Source organism: Myiozetetes cayanensis, unplaced genomic scaffold (genome assembly GCF_022539395.1).
Source record: "Myiozetetes cayanensis isolate MyiCay16 unplaced genomic scaffold, myiCay2020 scf9, whole genome shotgun sequence".
Lineage (NCBI taxonomy): Eukaryota > Metazoa > Chordata > Aves > Passeriformes > Tyrannidae > Myiozetetes > Myiozetetes cayanensis.
The window spans coordinates 1800872-1819945 of NW_026088185.1; the positions used below are offsets into that span (position 1 = coordinate 1800872).

The window sequence follows — 19074 nt, forward strand, 5'->3', positions numbered from 1 at the left end:
ACAAGCTCCACAAGGCAGCGGGCGGGAGGAAGAGGAGGAGCTGGCAGAGAAGGAGGGGTCTTGGCCATCCCCGCGTGGCAGCAGCGCCGGCGGCTGCGTGTCCGATAGAGGGGCAGATCAGACTCGGAAGGTATCGGGGCGGGGGAGGACGCCCCCTTCCCCAGCTCCGCTCGGCCGTGGTCAGCTCCCCGCCCGCCTCCTGTGGCCTCTGGGCTGCGGGGCCCGGGAGGACGCTCTCTGCCCCCTCTCCCCGCCTGATAACTCCCCTGAGCTGCTTGGATTTGTCTCTGTGTCCCCCTTAATGTTCTTTTTTTTTTTAGGGGGCCGGGGGGGGGTACAGTCTGGGGTGTACCACATCCTGGACGCCTCGCTGCCTGCTGTGCTCCAAGCAAATTCCCGAATATTTTCATCCCCCCACCCCTCCCTGCCCAGCCTGGCAGCAGCCCCCGAGATTTGCTTATGGGGTGAGTCCGGCCATCAGCAACTACGGCCCTGCAATTCTCCCGAAGGGAAGAGCATCCGTAGAGGGAAGCCGAGTGGAGGTGGCGCCCCTCGAGAATCGGGCCCCGGAGCTGATGCCCCGTCTGCCGGGAGATGACGCATCTTGAGAGAGCATCATCCAAGAGCATCTTCTCTCCCTGCCTCTCCTCCCCCTCTCCCAGCACTCAGCCTGCCAGAAGCAAATGCAACCTGACAGGGCTCGGCTATACCGCTGAAATATTTATATGTTCCCGCCTGGAAGTGCGGCAGCAGGATCCCAGATGTCCGGAGACTGTCACACACCCCTCACCTCACACACACACACACATACACACACCTCTTCGCCCCCGCCCAGGCTGTGAGGGGTCCAGGCAGCCTGGGGTATTCCTGCCCAGAGGCTTCCAGTCCCGTTGAGCCCCCCAGCTGGTCCCGGGGAGGGTGGCCAGACCACGGCTGACGCGTCCGACAGCTCTCTGTCCCCACCCTGCACCTCTCCCGGGCGCGTGGGATCTGTGCCTCCATCCCTGATCGCCAGGATGGTGGCAGGGTAAGGTCCCTTCCTTGTATGCAGCAGGATCTGGGTGCAAGAACGCCCCAGGGTGGGGGCCAGAGTGATGCTGTGCATCCCGGCAACGCCCCTGCCACCGCTCTGGGGCAATCACCCTAAGCAGTGTCACCTGGGACTCCCACACAGCCGCTCCAGGGCGGGGGCTGGGTAGGAACAGAACAGAGCAGGTTTAGGGGCTGCAGTAGGGGGTAGCAGAGGTGGAGCAGGTTTAAGGGCAGAGGCTGGGACAGGGCGCTGGTGTTGGTGCTGGGGAAGGGACTGGGGCTTGAGCAGGGTCTGAGACATGGGCAGGGGCCGGAGCAGGGGCAGAGGTGGGCCAGAGAAGGGCAGGGACAAGGGGAGGTCAGGGACTGGGTAAGGGACGGGAGCAGGGGTTTGGATAGGGACAGGGGCGTGGGATGCGGCAGGAGCAGGAGCTGGGACCTGGCAGGGGCAACAGCTGGGGTACGAGAGTGGCTAGGGTAGGCTTAGGGGCAGGGACAAGGGCTGGGGCAGAGTCAGAGAAGGGCTGGGGAGGGAAGGGAAGGAAGCAGAGACTGGGGCAGGGGCTGGCGAAGGGAAGGGCTGATGCAGGGGAGGGAATGCCTGGGGCAGGGGCTGGCAAGGAAAGTCTTGGGATGGGGCAGGGACGGGACCAGGAGCACGGGAAGGGAAGGGACGGGGCAGGGGCAGGAAGTCGGGGGGCCGGGCAGAGCCGGGGGGGCCGGGCACGGCTGGGGGCCGGGCTGGGCGCACCCGCGGGGCTCCGGCTGCCGCCGCCCCTGCCGCTGCCTCGCTCTGCCCCAGCCCTCCTTCAGTCCGTCCGCCCGTCCGTGGCTCCGTCCGGACACAGGTAGGGCTTCTCCTTCCCCGGGACGGAGCTGCCGGTGCCAGAGGGGCTGCCCCGGTGCCTGGAGCGGGGGTGGAGGGTCCCCCACGCGGGGATGCGGATGAGTGTGGTAGTGGGAGCAGCGGGACGAGGCGGCTCCCGGTGCGGCATCGCTCCGGGCAGCGGGGGGCGTGCACCCACCCACCCAGTCTCCCGTGTCCACCCGTCCCCAGGGCTTCCCCCCGTGCGCTGCCACCGCCCCGGCTGGGCGGCTCTTCGAGGCTGCTTGGAGTTTTTCGGTCCCTGGCTCCCGGCTTTGGGATGCTCCCTGGCACTGCCGAAACAAGCCCAAAGTGCGGTCCCCACGTGGGGACAAGTAGGGGTCTCCAAGGGGAGCGACTTTCCAGACACCCCCGCTCGCCACTGCAGGGAGAAGTGTGCGTGGGGATGGGTGGGCGACGGCAGGGATGCTGCATGGCTTTTGGGAGGGAACATCCCATGAGGTCCCGCCAGTGCCAGTCTGGTGGGTGTTCCTGACCCCTGGCTACTGGTTTTTGGGCGTGAGCATCCACTGGGTCCCACCAGTGTCAGGCTGTGGTCGTTTATGAGTGCTGGGCGTGCTGGTCACCGAGCCCCACCAGTGCAAATACAGCCCCAGTGTATTTGCAGTGTTTGGGGGGAGGAAGGGGTCCCAGGCCTCCAAACTTCCCCTGTGGCTGGGCCACTCATCTCCAGGGAGCCCATTTCCCCAGCCAGGACTTTGTGTCCTTCCTCCAAAATTAGAATCATCGCAGAATCATGGAATCACAGAATGGTTTGGGTTGGAAGGGACCTTAAAGACCATCTGATTCTAACCCCCCTTGCTAGGGGCACAGATGCCACCCACTAGATCACTGGGCTGGTTCCTCAGGGAGCACATGATGCCCTGCGCTGGGGTTGCTGACCCCTCCCTACTGGAGCCATCAACCCTGTTCTACATGGAGCTGGCTGGAGAGCTCAGTTTATTCAGATCCTGCCCCTGGGGCAGCGTTTATGGCCCATCTCCTCCCCGGGGCCTGGGTGAGACCTTGCTGCCCTGTCCTTGCCACAGCCCAGCCCTGTGCAGCATCCTCCAGCATCGGCTGCGCTGCGGAGTTGTCCCCACCCCGTGTGGATGCTGCATGGCCCCCCGGGAACGCTGCAGAGCCCTGTGCTGCAGGGTGTTCCCCTGGCCCTTTGTGCCCAGAGAACCCAGGACAGGTGAAGAAAGCACCCAAAATCTCTGTGGCCTAATCCGTGCTTTCTAGGAGAGTTTCTGCAGTGGCCTGTGGGAAGATGCAAGAGGGAAATCCCCGTCTGAGCTTGATTTAAATGGCCAGGGCAGGTCCATGCAGGGGCTGAAACTGTTGCCAGGCTGCTGGGGTGGGTCAAATGATGCTTGGCTCCCTGTGGAGAGCCCTGGATCCATGGGGCTGTGGTTAGTGGGTCAATATAACTCCCAGCACTTTACCTTTTTCTTTACAGTGATCCCAGGAGAGCCTGGGTTTGTTTGGGGCCCTGCACAGGGAGGTTGGGCTGTTGCAGCCAGCCCTGCATGTATGGTGTCCCTGGATAGATCCTTTGCTCCCAGCCCAGGGCAAGGAGCATCCTTCATCCTCCTAGCCTGTCCCAGCTCAGTGATGCTCATGCTCACTGGCACAGCCATGGGTTGAGGCTCCCACCTTTCCACGTTGAAGAAATAGGTCCATTTTCATAAGGCTGGCAGGAAAGGTGGGTGCTGGCACCTCTCAGTCTGCCTGCAAGGGAGAAACTCTCCCTTGTAACACAGAAATTCCCACCTGTCCTCCCCAAGTGCCTGCTTTCTGTCAAGGAGGGAATATGGGATTTTCCAGCTGGCTGGTTCCCCCTATTTTGGGGAAATCCCATCAAGATTTGGCACATTGATCAGTGGGGATCCCATTGGAACTGTGGATAGCTGGCAGGTTCCTAAATGAAGCAAAGACTCAGGAGTGCATGAATCGAGAGCTTCCCCCCCCCCCCAAAAGCAGCAAAACAAAGTGCTTTAAATTTTCCACCTTTCTTTTTTTTTTTTTTTTTTTTCCTTTGGCGAACCCCAAACATTGTCCTGCTGGCTGGGCAGGCTTTGTGATGAGACATGTGGAAGAGAAATGCCATTCCCCAGGTGGGGGGCATGTGTTTCCAATCCCATTTAGTCCAGCAGCAGCACTGGGGTCTCGTGGCACACTGTGCACACAGTGGGGAAACTCAGCACTGACCAGAGGAGGAGAAAGGATCTGCATGGGAGGGCAGCCAGTCAGCTTCTCCCAGGAAAGGGTTAATCCTGGAGCTCCAGCCCTGGTATCCTATTGCTGGCTGCTTTGGGTAAAAGCTTTTCTGGCTCTGTTTCAAGGGCAGTGGCTGGAGGATGACTCATGAATCCCTGCCACCAAGGAGCAAACCCTCTTGTCCCCGCTTTCCCAGCACAAGGTGATGATTTCCTGAAAATCCAAGGGCCCTGGAGGTCTCTGATCAGCTGGATTGGGAAAAGCTTCATCTAGGACCTGCTTGTCCTTAGGGAATCCTCAGGGAATTGGGGTGATGACATCTCCAGCATGGGTGCTGCTGAAGCGCCTGTGTGGCTGTCCCTGGGATAGGAACCTGCTGTGGGGGGCATCAGGACGCATTGTTTGGAGGCTACTTCTGCCCCATAACAGCCTGACTCTCCTCCCTTTATTCCCCAGGGAAAGAGCCACCTCTCCAGCTGCAGCTCCACCTTCCCAACACTGCCAGATGTGCCTCCACGCCGCGCTGCGCGGGGAACCGACTCCGGGGGTAAGGAGGCAGGAATGAGCCAACCGTGGGTCCACAGCTGCCCAGGGGACTCCTGCCTGATGGTGGTGTGTTCCTCCGTGGCACAGGTGACACAAGGCCTGGTGGCAGGGCGGTTCCAGAGCGGCTCCATGCTGCCCAGGGGTGGTGTGTGACCACAACAGGCACGGGGACACCACCAGCGTGGTGCAGGAACATCAGAGTGGGCATGGGGACATCACCATGGGCACGGGGACATAGTCACTGTGGGGACCACCATGGGGTAGTGCCCTTTTATCCAGGCGATGCTGGGAAGCTGGATGATCTATGGTGAGGTCCCTGCTACCTGTTGTGCTCCTGAAAGGGATAAAAATGAGGACTTTTGGTGATGGCAGTGGGTGAGAGCACCCGGGGAACATCTCCTCCCTTTTTGTGCAGGCGGAAAATGGAGGGCTTGGAAGAAGTGTTGAGGTTTCAGGGTGGAATTATTTCGTGCCAGGCAGGCTAATCCATCTCTGGAGTGACCCTGCTCTGGGCAGGAGCTGGACCAGAGACCTTCAGAGATGCTCACTCACTGTGCCTCTGGATTTCCTTAAAATATGGAAATGATTCACTATTTAAAGGCTTTTACTGGACTGATAACATCGAGGCAATGGTTAGGCCTCTCCATGGGGGTTTCCTCTTTGACTCAGTTTCCCCACCTGGAAAACATGTTTTTCTGGGGATTCCCGACGAAAATTTGGGGATTTTCCCAAAATTCCCCCTCGAGGACATGGGGATGGATGAGTTTCAAGGACTTGAAACTGCCATGTGCCAGGGAGGTCTGGTTCCCCAGGGAAGGGGCAGGGGGATGCTGTGCTGTGCCGTGCTGGTGGGTGTTACACCTCGTCCAAGGGTTCACCAGGCTCTGCTGGCCATCTGTGCTCCTCCATCCAAGAACCGGGGTGCAGTCCATACCCAGATGCCACATGTCCCAGCCTGTGCATTCTCCATCCTTTCCCTGGGCTGCAGCACTCCCCTTCCAAGCATTTCTGAGAGCTGTTGTGCCTGTCCGCACCAGCTCTCCCACCTCGGAGTTTTCTGAGTAGAGCTGACGATATCTGGTGAGACATTTATCCCTTGATAGCACGCAGGAGGAGTTTTCCAGCCCTTCAGCAAGGGAAGAAAGAAAGGCTGAAAGGATAAAACAACACAACCCAGAGGAACAGGGGGTGGCACCAAATTTGCTGATCCTCTTGCTCTCCACGGCCTCTGGTGCAGAAGGAAAATGAGGTAGAGAGAGTTGGCTGCTTGTGGGTGGTCCCAGGAGCAGGACCAGGCTGTGTGTCCTTGTGACTGACCTCTGTTTTGGGGTCTTCTGGGCAGGAACACTGTTCTGAAGGATGCAGGGTCAGCGTGGCCGTGGGGGATGTCCCTGGTGGGGTCTGCTGTGGGGCTCGGCGCTGACGCGAGTGCTGTGATATCAGCACGTTACATCGCTCCTAATCCTTCTGGAGGGAGCGTGTTTGGTTCTCCAGATCCCATCCTGAGGATCTGAACTAGTCCACTCCAAGGGACCTAATCCTTCTCCAACAGTGAGGAAGGACCAGGGATTCCCCCTGTGCACGGTCTGTCTCCTGCCAGTGGCTGCTCCTCCGTTTTCCTGTGCCCACCAAGGACCTCTCAGTCTGGAAGAAACTTCAGCCTTTTGTGGAGCACGAAAACTTTAGAAGTTTTAAGAGCTCACCAGATGTGTTTTTTTTTTTCTCAAGGACACACCAGCTGCCATGTCTCCCTGCATAGGGCATGTAAGGCTTAGCTTGCTGGGACCTAAGTGTTTGTCCCCAAACCAGGCCTACAGCAGGTACCCAAAGCCCCATCACTTCCCTCTCTGCCCTCAGGGATGCTGGGAGCCCTCTGGGACCCCTGCTGGGTGTGCCTTTGCCTGAAGAGGGAGGAAAAGGTGAAATCTCGAGCTTCCCCCCCTCGCCAACTGATTTGTCCTCTAGGAGATTAGTCCCTTCCCTGGCTTATGGGGGGATTTGTGGCTGCTCCATCTGCTCGAGCCCAGCGGGTCAGCGGGTGCCAGGGAGGAGCAGCCAGAGCCCAGCTGCTGTTTCCTCTCCCAGGCATCCCAGGGAAAGGGTTGCACCCTGTTTTGGGGGCATTTCTGGCTATATCTGTTGGAAAGGAGCAAAAATCCCTGGAGCGGGTGAAAATCATGCTTGAAATGGGGTTTAAACCCAAGGGTGTTGATGGAGCTGATGAAAACCATGTGGAGCAATGGCGGGTTTTTTAAGCTGCTTTTCAGGCTGGTGGAAGGCCTTGAGGATGCTTCAGGATCTCCCCTTTTCATCCAGGAGAGTCCCAAGGAGAGGACTTCCCTGTAAATCCACTTGGCCTCTGGGAAAGCCGGCAGGCAGGTGGGGAGGAGAGCCTCTCAGTGTGGGCTTTCCCACTCTGCTGGGACTCCGGGGGGGGAAATGGGGGCGTTTGGTGGCTCACAAGCGCTTTCAGAGCCAGGTTTTCCCAAGGGGGAAAAACTGGGAGGCAGTAGAGGCGACACAGGGCTCTCCCTTCTCCCGCTCGCTCCGTCGCTCCCGTCTTGTCACCAGGCGCCCGTTGAAGGTGGTGGGTAGCGAAGAGGCTGGAGGTGAGTTAGGGAAGAGCTGGTGACAAGTGGGCTTAGGGAGGCTGGATTTATAGGGACTGACTGAACTAGGTTTGTGGAAGCAGCGGGAGGGTGATGCTGGGGGCTGGGGCATTGCTCAGTGCCATCCTGCTCCCAGCGTGTGGGGGGCTGTGGGGACACAGGAGCCCGTGCCCAGATCTCAGCTGAGAGCATGTCTGATGTGCTGCAGGACCCAGGAATGCTCTCCCTGCCATGCTGCTTGCCTTTTGGCCGGGCATGGGGCCACATGGGACCCTGCCAGACCCCTCCCACCTCCCAGAAAGCACCAGTTTCTCTTCTAACCCGGCAGAAAAATCACAAATAGGGGAGGTTTGGGCAGCGTAGATGAGACGCTGAGATGCCAGCACTGTCCCACTCCAGCTCACGCACCCCTGTGGAGCCCGGGAATGACTGGTTTCAACCCCCCCGTCTCCGTTTTCCCTCCCTTGCTGTTTCACCCGGAATACCGATGGAGGCTGCCAGGTGTCAGCTCGGAAATCTTTTAACTTTACCTCGTCTCCCCAAATGGACAATGTCTCCGCTCATTAGGTACCCGCCCAGGGGGCAGATGTCAGCTCCGCTCATGGCTTTTCTCAGCTCGTCTCTGCCCAGGCTCTTGACGGGGCTCCGGAGCGCTCAGGTCCCATCACGTCACCCCGGCTCTGCCCGCGGGGCCACCCGCTCCTCCTGCCCAGAGGTGCCTCATCCCCGACCCCCCTGCCCCGGCCTCACCGCCTCACCCTCCTCAGCACTGGGGTTTTCAGGGATTTTTAGTTAAAAAGGCTGGAAAATCACAGGCACCAGCGGCACATGCGTGTGCATGTGTGTGTGTGTGTGAGCAGAGCTGGAATTGGTTTTCCTTGCCCAGGCAGTGCCCGGGAGGAGAAGCCAGCTCTGAATCAGGTCTGCCCTTTGAGGCTGATGCATCCCGACAGCTTGTTCACTGGGACATTAAAATCATTGCCTCTGCCTGCGTAAAACGCCCAGGAAGGCGGATGACGGGAACACAGGTCAGGGGAGGATCGTTCTCTGCCCTGCACCGCGAGCGGCGCTGCTGAAAACCCCAAACAGCGGAACAAAGCAGATCCTGGCGCTGCGAGGGCTGCTGCCTCCTGAGTGGATGGAGGCAGGATCCTCTCCAGCGTGATGGGGGCTCACAGCCCCCCGGGTGGGGGGGGGACAATGCAGATGGAGCCGTCTCACTGATGTTCCCGTCTGTAGGGTGTGCTATAGCTCAGGGTTTGGTGATACGGTGGGAGAACATCCCTATCCCATCCTATCCTGTCCCAGCCCCATCCCCATCACATCCCTTTTCCATCCCATTCTATCCCATTCCATCCTATCCTGTCCTGTCCCCATCCTATCCTGCCCCAGCCCCATCCCGTCCCTATTCCATCACATCTCATCCCATCCCATTCCAGCATTGCCCCCTCATTCTCATTCCCATCTCACCTCATCACATCCCCATTCCATCCCATGTCATCTCCTCTCATCTCATCCCAGCCATTCCCATCCCCATCCCATCCCAGCCATCCCTCACCACTGCACAACATTTCTTCCCAAAGACCTGGAATTTTCCCTGGAGGGTCACAGCAAAGCCAGAGGACAGCTCCTAGCTCTCTGTGCTTTCTGTGGAGCTTGGACCTCACACAGGTGGTCCCAAACATCCCCAGGAAGGTTCCCAATGGGCACAAACAGCCGAGAACTCACCAGTGAGGGTAAGATGAAGTCTTGAGTTCGAAGGAGAGGCAGGGTGGGTGTTGGAACAGGCTTTAGTATTTTTGGGAAGTGGGAGTGGTATGGAGTATGGGATATGGGAAAACCTGCTGGTATTTGGGATGGTAGAATAGGGCATCCTCCCCTGCCTGAGCAAAAGCAGGGATTTTTCACAGCCCCATAGGACTGGGCATGGGACCTGCTCCCACATGGAAGTGCCTGTCACCTCACCTTGGAGGCTGGGCATGAGCTGGAAGCACACACAGTTCCTTCAGCTTGGCATCCTCTTGATGCCATGGGGTCAAACCCTCTTTGTAGAAGGTTTGTCCATGCCTCTGTGTTTCCTCTTTTCCCCTCCAAGACTAAATTCCTTTAATCCTCAGGTGCTTTTACCTGGGAGCAATAGGTGGGATTTTCTGGGATCTGATTGTTCTGCTGTTGAGAAATTACTCCCTCAGCATCCTGAGTGACTGTGGGTTCAGGACCATGGGGTCATGGCTGGGATCCCACCCTGCAGCCTGTGATGGAAGAGTGGAAGGAGTGTAACATAAGAAGGAGCAGAGCTGCTGGGAGGTGGACCAAGATTTGATTAAGAAAACTGCTGACAAATTCCTTAATGATGCATTCCCTGGCTGGTTAAGCCTTGGCTTGGGATAAACTCAAACCTGTGACCTGGAAGACAAACACAATCTCTTCCCCCATGAATCTGTGGGCTGTGCCCACACTGGCAGTGGGGAGAAGGCTTGGGGTTTCCCTGCAACCCTTTGTCCTTCCAGCAATCCCAAATCCTTGCCTGAGCCCCCTTGTTCATGGGTAATGTGGATGAAGATGGGGCAGTGGTCAGGATTCTTCCTTCTTTTTCTCAGTCCTGGAATCAGTGACCAGCACTTTGTACCCACTGGAATAAAACAATTACCGAGGTTTCCTCTGTTCAGGGCTGATTTGCCTTTGGGCTCCCCTGTTCCTGCTGTTGCCCTTGGCCATGGCAGTGGTGCTGGCAGGCTGCTCTTGTGCATTCTGTGTGGGGAGAGGGACTGGCTGGGCACCTCAGGGTGTTGAGATGTGCTGTCTTTCCAGATCCTGCCCTGCCGCCTCCACTGCTGACCCCCAACCCTGCGAGATCCCTGACCTGTCCCTGCAGCTCCTCCAACGGTGAGTCACAGTTTGGGTTTTCCATCCCTTCCAATTTTTTTTTTTTTTTTTTTGGACTAGAGTCCCTGGGAAAGGATGTTACAATTGTGACAGTTAGTGGGATTCAAAATTTATTCGGCTTTCGTAGGTTCAGTGGAGAGGAGCGAACCCTGGGGAATCTCAGGGTCCAGCCTGGAATGTGTCCTGATTGCAGGGGAAACCAGCTGGGGATGCAGCTGCTGCCTTGGAGGACATGGAGAGACCTATAGGATATTTTAGGGAGAAAACATGGAATTCTGAGGGCTGTGTAGTCTCCATCCTTGGAGGTTTTCAACCCCCAAAGGGATAAAGCCCAGGGCAGCCTGCTCTGATCTTAGTGCTGACGCTGCAGTGAGCATGGGCAGGACTGAAGACTGACCTCAGGAGGTCCCATGGGCTCCCCTCCCACTACCAGGCTCCTTCCCATAGCAGGGAGGTGCCCAGGTCACTGGGGACGAGCACAGAGGTTGCTGAGTCACCAGGAAGAGGAAGACTTTCCCTGTTAACACACAAGCTGCCCCAGCACATTAAGAGCAGCACCAAGTCCAAGCGAGGAGTGGGGTCTGCAGCTCACCCACCCTGCTGCCCGGGGAATATTTTAGGCAATGGAGAGATTTTCCTGCCCTCTGGCCCTTGATTTATTAGCAGCTCAGGCTGCTCCATTGATTGTATTGACGGGCAGTGCATGCCCCAGTTAACTTATTGGGAGCAGCAGCAAAACACGGCAGCAAAAATAACCCGGCACCCCATGTCACTGGAACGTGCCGGATGATTTCTATCACGGTCGGATTTCTGGGTGAGGCAGACCCCTGGCTCATGCTGCCCCTCCACAGCTGGACCACGGGGCTGTGTTCACCTGGGGGGCTCCCAGGCAACCCCTTCCTCCACAGCGCAGCACTCTGGGGTGATTTCCCTTGATGGACGCTGAAGGATCTGCCCAAACCTGTTTGGAATGTGGAGAAAAATATAGGTGGGGCTTACCTACCCCGAACACAACCTGGAGGTGATGCTCCTGATTATTTTAACACCACCCGCCCCCACCACCTCCCAAACTCAATCTATGTTTTATTTCTCTCTGAAATTCACATTAAGCAGGTGTTGGGTGTCCTTCCTCTGCGCCGTGCTAACCTGTGCCGTGTCCTGCTCTGCAGGCCCAGGCCGTGGACTGCTGGGTTCCCACCCCCCACGCTCAGCATGCCCTTTTCTGATGCAGCCAGGCCCTCCCAGGAATCACTCTGGAGCTCGAGGCCATCCTGCAGGGTAAGGTAAGGGTCGGTTCAGTCTCTTTCCAAATCAGAGCATCCCAAAATGGTTCGGGTTGGAAGGGACCTTAAACACTGTCTTGTTTTACTCCCCTGCCATGGGCAGGGACACCTTCCACTAGTCCAGGTTGCTCCAAGCCCCATCCAACCTGGCCTCGAACACTTCCAGGGGTGGGACAGCTGCAGCTTCTCTGGGAAAATCCTGGAAGGGGTCTTTGCAGCAACCTTAGGCTCTAAAACAGGGAGGATGCTGGGCCTCTCTCATGCGTCTCTGCAGGTCTCCCATCCCGCCGTCTCTGCCCCCACTGCCCGCTTTCCACCACGTCGGTCATTCCATTAAAGCCAGCTAAAGAGCTAGGCCGGGAAGTGCACAGGCGGGGTGATTTTCATCAGCCACTCTGCTTTTGTGACTAAAATAGATCCGTGTTGGCCCGGGGCCATCGTGTTGTCCCCGGCATTGAGCGGCACGAATGGGTGGTGGGGCAGCATTTTCCGTCAGCGAAGAGGAGGACACGCATCTCCAGGGGAGATGGGAAGCTCCATAAAGCAGAAATGTTGTAGCGACAGACAAATCCACCCCTCTCTTCTCCCTTTTTCCTTTTGAAAGTGTCCCTTATTCCCGTTTTCTGCGTTGGCCAGAGCGACACCCTGCACCTGCAACAGGATGGTGTGTTTTGGAAAAGGGGGATGGAGGTTTCTCAGAGGAGCTGCAGGTGACCCAGTAAGGCGCAGGAAGGGTGGAATTTGCCAAAAAAAAAACTGTGATGGGGTTTATCCGTGGTCTGGTGATGTGGGGGTACTGGTTATGTCCGGTCCTGAGGTCTCTGTCTGCAGCTCTGCCTTGCTATGGGCATCCTCTTACAAACACATCCAGCTGTAGAGGGATTTTTGGGGTGGAGGGTGACCTGGAAACCATGAGCTGAAGGAAGGATGCACTTGGGAGTGCATCCCTGGAGGTCCCTGTCTCTTCCCTGCTTACCGGCAACTCCCTGATCACAGCAAGTCTTGGGAAAAGGATCACCAACCCCAGGAAAACCAGGACATGTGTTTTCTGGGGCAGCTGAGTGTCCAGTCTGGGACCAAGTCCCCAGACTGTCCAGAAAGTGCATTTTATTCTCTGGCTTTAGTGAAGACACTTTTTTGCAATAAGTGGTTATTAGAAAAGTTATTGTTCAGTTGGGTGAAAGTCACAACATCCTGTGGCTTTCACCTCCCTCCAGGAAGATCTCTGACATAATTTTTCTACCTTCTCATGCTCCCTGTCCAACATCCCATCTCTTCTCCCAGGCCTGTGTCCTGGCCCCTCTCCCATATCCACAGGTGGGAGAGGAGCCTGGTGCCTGGCTGTCCAAGCCCCCCTCAATGCTGTGTCTTGGATTTCTTGCCCCTTGGGATTTCATCCTCAGAACTCAAGACTGAGGCTGTGTGTGTGTGGTACCGTGACTGTTTTATAGAAAAACTCCAGCTGGGAAGGACACCTGTGAGAGCACAGGGTGGAATTCTTGGAGTTGTCCTGTGCCAGGCCAGGAGCTGGACTCGATCCCTGTGGATCCCTTCCTACTCAGATATACTCTAGGACTCTGGTTTTGCAGACCACTTTGCACTGGGTAAAACTTCTGCTGCTCCATCTTCCCATCCAGGTGATGGGCTGAGCTGATGCTGGGAGCTGGGGACGCCGTGGGCTTAGCAAAGTGCTGGGGTGGGAATCGCCCGTTCCAGCAAGGGGAAAAGGCTGTGACACGAGGCTGCAGCGTGGTGACTGGGGCTGTGCTCTCCAGTGGCAAGCCATTCCCCAGTTTGACCCTTCTGCTTAATCTGAACTTGAAGGTGAACGAGCAGAGCCCGCTCATCGATCCGGGCCGCGGCTGATGAGCGCCATGCCCTGCGGAGAGCTCGGCCCCGGCGCCAGCTCCCTCTCTCTCACCCTGTTTTTCCTGCCTCCCCTTCACGCCTTTCCAAAGCCATCAGTCAGAGCGTGGCACCCCAGGCCACCGACCTTGCTGGGGGCCAGGGGGACAACATATAGGTCCCTGCAGAGAGCTGTCCCGCTGTCTGAAGGGCTTCTCCCAGAGCTGCCACCGCCGCCTCTCTGCTGCCGGTAAGCCTGGCATCTGCCTGCCATCAGCTCGGGGGCGCGGGAGGCAGGCACAGGACAGGGCAAAGGTGTTGCTGCTGCCTGTTAAGTGCCAGAAGTCAGGTTTTTTGGCAGGTGGTGACCTTGTCTGCCAAGCTGTGCACCAGCTCTCCCGGTTTGAGGGGTCTGATGTCTCGATGCAGGCAAAATATAACTCGAAGCACCTCTGCGTCGCTCTTGGCCTTTAGCTAAAGTGCCATACAACCTGCCAAAATGTCTTTTTGACCCATTGGGAAGCAAAGCCTGATTTCAGGTTGGAAGCTTAGGATCTGCCTTGGCAAATACATAAAAAGCTTGGGGTTTTGGGGCAAGGAAGGCGATGCGCCTTCCCTTCACGTCTTCCGTGCTTTAGCCGCAGATTTTTTTTCCTTTTTTTTTTTTTTCTCCCCAGCAGCTGAAAATAACAAACCATTTTAATCTAAGTATTGCTCGTTCTGATCTTTTAATCCAGCTTGCTTTCTATCGGCACAGCGGCCTGAAATGATTTATCCGCCTGCCTCTCTATTATATAATTATTGGGAAGATTACTGGGGAGCCAGCTTTAGCTGGGCATCCATCGCCAGGGAAGGAGGATGGGGCTGGAAGGTGGGGGGGTGTGGGTCATGGAATCACAGAATTGTGTACTGTTTTGGGTTGGAAGGGGCCTTAAAGATGATCCCATTCCAATCCCCTGCCATGGGCAGGGACACCCTAAACTAGACCAGGTTGCTCAGGTTTCTTCTCTCCCTTTGCACCTTGGCCATTGGAAAATGTGGGAGAGGGGAAGCAGCAAGCTGAGTGCTTTGGGCTGTGTCTGTAGTTTGCATCTGAGTATGGAAAAGTTCTCCCTCAATCTCTATTTGTTGGAATTAAATGCCCTGTGGTCTGGCTGGCAGCTGGAGAAGCGTGACCTTCTGAGCCAGAGGGGATTTGGGTGAAACTCTGCGCTTCTTTGCACTGTTTGGGGTGGGTTTGTTTTGGCTGTACTTGTGGTTTTGGGAGCAGCATGGTGAGGCAGACCATCTTTGGGAAGAACCTGGAATTAGGGGCTGTGCTCCTGATGCCTTCCTGTTCCCGTGCAGAGCTGTGGAGGGGGAACATCTGCAGGAAGAACCAACAGCTGGGACAGGGTGGTAGTGCTAAGAAGGGATGGAGGTGTCCGTGGCTGTTTCACCAAAGCCCAAGCTCAGCTGGGTCTCCAAGACACTGAGGTTATCCCTGGATAAGAAGGGCTTGAGCCCTTGGGTGATGGGGTGGCTGCTGCTCTGCTGAAGTGACATCACTGACATCCCAGGGCAGATGCCAGAGGTAGATTGACTTGGAGCTTTCCATTGGCAGAGGAGGTATCCCTGTCATGGCAGGATGGCACAGCCAAGTGGAGGCTTGGGTTGCCAGAAAAGCACAGCTTTGAACTGCTGTGAACCTGTGGGCTTAAGATTTGGTGGAAAACAACACAAGAAAGTCTGGGGCTCAGAAGTTCCTTTTCCCTTCCCCAGACTGAATGTCTGGGCACTGATGGTGGATTGGTTTTCCTTGCTCTGCAAGGTCTCAGGGACCTTTTTGGGGCAGAACATCCCCAGAATTGTGCTGTGTTCTGGGCTTGGGGAGTGTTTATGGGGGGGACACACTGAAATGCTCTTTGAGCCTGGCATGGCCACGGGGCAGTGGAGACAGGAGATGCCACCCAGAGTGTGCCACACTCCCTCCACTGCTTTTAATCCTTCCTCCAGGGAGCCAGCTGAACTCTGGGATGTGCAGGCAGGGCTTCAGCCTGGTCCTTCCCACTGTGCTGCTGCCTCCGAGATGGAGGGTTTAGCAGAGCCCTTCTCTCCCTCCCAGAGGCTCTGTCTCTGGAGTGGGTGGGCAGGCACCCTATAAAGCGTGCCCAAATTTTCTCCCCTGCACACAGGGCAGTGCACTGGCGCTCGTCTCGTGCCGAGCTCCTTCCTCCTTCACGTTGGAAGCGTTGGCTACTTCACCCTCATCGCCTCGAGGCATCCAGATTTGCTCAGTGGCCTTTAAAAAAAAAAATAAATAAAATAATAGAAATAAATAAATAAATCAAAGCCCACAAAATGCATCCCCCCTTTCCAGCAAACCCGGGGATTTGGGAGAAAATAGGTCACGTGCTCTTCATCCTGTGCCACGTGGTGGATCTCCCAGGGCCAATGAGGTTGGGAGCCCTTCTGCGCCGAACGGCGGAGTGAAAAAAAAAAAAGGAGAAAAAAAAAAAAATCACTGGGATTTTTTTTTTTTTTCCCCCCGTAGCATTTTTCATCCTTTCCAAACGTGAAAAGGCTGGCCATCTGTCTGGACCCCCCTCCCGCCGGATCAGCACGAGAGCGGCTCTTTGGGGAAGAAGGTAAGGAGATTTTAAAAGATCGCCTTGGGTGGAAGACCACCCGCTGCGGGCAACTTTTCCTGCCGGTGAGAATCAGGGAAGGACCACGGGATGAGTTGGGTCTAGGGCTCCGGTGCGGGTCGGAAGAGCTTTGGGTGCTTGAGAGCGGTTTTAAGTGAATCTCATGTAGGGGGAAATTTTAAGTGTGTGGCGGAGGGAGGTGAGATTATGGGAGACGTTGGAGCAGCGGGGTCCCCCCTAAGTTAGCAACTGCTCGCCGAGTCTTGTCTTTGGGAGGTATTTGCAAAATGGCACTGAAAAATTATTTTTGCCAAATATATATATATTTTTTTTTTTTTTGGTGAATTTTGAAAAAAATATTGTTGCGAGTTTGTTCCGCACAATTTTCGTTCCCGTGGTACATACTTTGTTTTAATCAAGTTCCCTTTTACCTGTGTCTGGCAGCTAATGCCAAAGATTCTGCTTAGGGAAGAGTCCATCTCTGCCTCAACCAGAGTATCCAGCTATTCCTAAATTCGGTGATTTACAACTCAGGCTTTGGACAGTGTCATTTGTGTATGCGCTTGGGTGGGAATGGCACAAATGGAATTGCCTTCGAGAAACAGAGACTGAAATATAACGGAGATGTTAATCATGTCTTAGGCTGGCAACGTGATAAAACCCCCAGTTCTGGTTCATTTGATTTTTACCTTCTGCTTTCATTCCATTGTTTTTTAAAAGTGTTTTTACTTTTTAATCCCACTCTATTTCCATAATTTTAATCTTTTTATTTTTGATCCCATTCTATTTCCAGTATGTTTTTTAAATATTTTGATCTTTAATTCCATTCCACTTCCATTAATTTTTAATCTTAAAAATAGTTTCATTTCCTAATCCCATCCTATTCCCATTATTTTTTTATTTTTCCATTTTGCCAGGGAAATCTGATTTGTAGAGAGGAACCCCTTTTAGTATGATGCTCGCTTTGTTTTCTGATACCCCTCGGATACCCATTTTCCCATTTCCCATTTACCCATTTAGGAAACCTGAATTCCTGATGCCATCGCGTTTCTGTTGCGTTTTCTTTGGTTACATCTTCCCTTTATAAGTAGAAAAATGAAATATTAGTTGCAAAGGGTATAGAGGACTTAAAAGCTGTTGAAATCCATCCTGAAGTATCGTCTCATTCTTATAAAGGGAGAATAGTCTTGGATGTATTTTTCTCATAACCTGAGTTTTCTGGGATAACGGAATCTGAATGTGAACCATCTTAGAAAATCTGATTTTATTAGCTGGAAGTCACATCTGGCTTAAAAATAAACAAGAGACCATGGATCAAGGACGTTGTGTTTAAGTTTCCATAAAATGATTGACCTTTGTTTTGACAGATGCAAGGACAGATGCTGGGCTGCATTTTGATACAGAAACCCAACCCTGAATTAAAAAGGAAAGGCATTTTTTCCTAATAGCTGGGGTTTTTGCTCTTAATACAGAATTCCAAAATAATTCGGTAATATTTTCGAAGCTCTTAATCTCAGACTTCCCTCCTCCTTTTGTAGATTCACTTATATAAATATTTTTAGTGTTTAGCAAATTTTTCTTCTTGGGAAATAACCATAAAAAGATGTTCTTTTAATCTTGCTGAATTAAGAGGACATTTATTTCCGAAGGAAAAAAAAAAGGTCATTTGGAGTGGGGAAAAAAAGGGCAGAAGGCAAAAAATCCCGCTTTAAATGCTTTCAACGTTATTTTAATTAGTTTAAAATGCCATAGGGAAGCCGCAGGAATTCAGGGTGTAGGATGGGGAAAGAGGAATGTGGTCGGGATCAGTGGAGGACCAAACCAGCACCCATTTGGGGTGGCAGCAGAGGGGACCAGGGGGCAGGCACGGGGAGATGCCCACCCCCCACCTTGTGGGATTCTCCGCTGGGTACCAGCCAGCGATGCTGGTTCCCTCCCAGCCTCGGTGGTTCCGGAATTGCTTTTCTCAGGGGATGATTTTTAATTTTTTTTTCCTCAGGTACCCTCTTGGAAAATGGGTGTTCGCTGTGGGGCACGCGGAGGGGGCACCTTGCCGGTGGTGGGGCTCCCTGTGGCGTGGGGACACATGCCTGGCACACTGGGATGAGCTTGATCCCACTGGCAGCAGAACACCTGGAGCCCTGGCTCCAGTCTGTGTCTGCCTTTGGAGAAGCAAGAGGGTGGTTCTAAACCCCTGTGGGTTTAGAAACCTCTGCCATGGAGGGCCCCCGATCCTGCAGGATGAGGGTGGGTGACAGCCCATGTGACATGAGTCTGCCAGTTCCCTGCAGCTGCTTTTTGGCCAGCTGAGTTGGAAAGCAAATTTAAAGGCTTCAGCAGTTGGTAAAGGGCTATCTCCGTCCTGGCATTGAGCTTTCTTCCAGCTTCCCACTGAATGCATCCATCCCGGTGCTGAGATCACACACACACACACACAAGTATCTGGTTTAATTTCTGTATTTGGTTTGGGTTTTGCTGAATGAGCTGGCAGTCGGCAGTGGGTGCACCCCGCTGGCACACGACCCCCTCTACCCAGTGGATGCAGCGTCGGAGCTGCCTGGATACCGCCCATGGCAGAGGCAGGTCGTGGCATCAGTGGCGTATCCCCCCTGGATTTTGGCAGGAACCCACAGCCTCACAGGGATAGAACCATTGCAGTGGCTGTGCCCTCGCTGCCAGGGCCAGGTTTGGGGACAGGGGCAGCCGTGACCCCTCCTGGAGCAGCCCCAATCCCCAGCGGAGCCAGTTCACCCGTTCCCTCGCCGGGGTTTGGCTCCGCGTTGAGACCCGAGGTTACAGAGGACCTACCATAGGGAGAAGGGGAGAGGGGAAGGCGGCTCTCCTTGATTTTAATCGGGGCTGAGGTTTAGCTGAAGTGAAAACAGATCGGGAGTGACAGTTTTGGAGCCTGCTGTCAGAGCCTGAGCGCAGCACAGCAGCGATCCACCCCCGGATGCCGAGGGCCCCCCGTCCTCCTCCTCCTCCTCCTCCTCCTCCTCCCAAGCCGAACCCGGGGAGCGGCACCACCGCAGAGCGTGGGATGGGGACCGCACAGCCCGGCTCCTCCGCTGGCACGGCCACCACACAGCCGTGCCACACACCACCCCTGCACCCCCCTCCTCGGGGTGCTTTTGGCTGGGGACAGTGTCAGGCAGGAC

The 19074-nt window shown here is 55.2% G+C and overlaps 1 protein-coding gene across 26 annotated transcripts in view; it reads left to right on the forward strand.

Annotated features, from left to right (window-relative positions):
- Nucleotides 1–109: 109 nt before the first annotated feature.
- Nucleotides 110–19074, forward strand: part of PCBP3 (poly(rC) binding protein 3) — a 54398-nt gene continuing 35433 nt past the window's right edge. For 6 of the 26 annotated variants that reach the window (XM_050339386.1, XM_050339398.1, XM_050339381.1 and 3 more), the window contains exons 1-5: nucleotides 335–1027; nucleotides 4577–4667; nucleotides 10087–10161; nucleotides 11331–11444; nucleotides 15823–15916. The gene's annotated coding sequence lies outside the window, so the exon portion shown is untranslated. Of the gene's footprint in view, nucleotides 131–331; nucleotides 1028–1751; nucleotides 1881–4576; nucleotides 4668–10086; nucleotides 10162–11330; nucleotides 11445–15822; nucleotides 15917–19074 lie in introns of those variants that run through there. The other 20 variants (XM_050339393.1, XM_050339392.1, XM_050339394.1 and 17 more) reach the window with 11 other exon arrangements.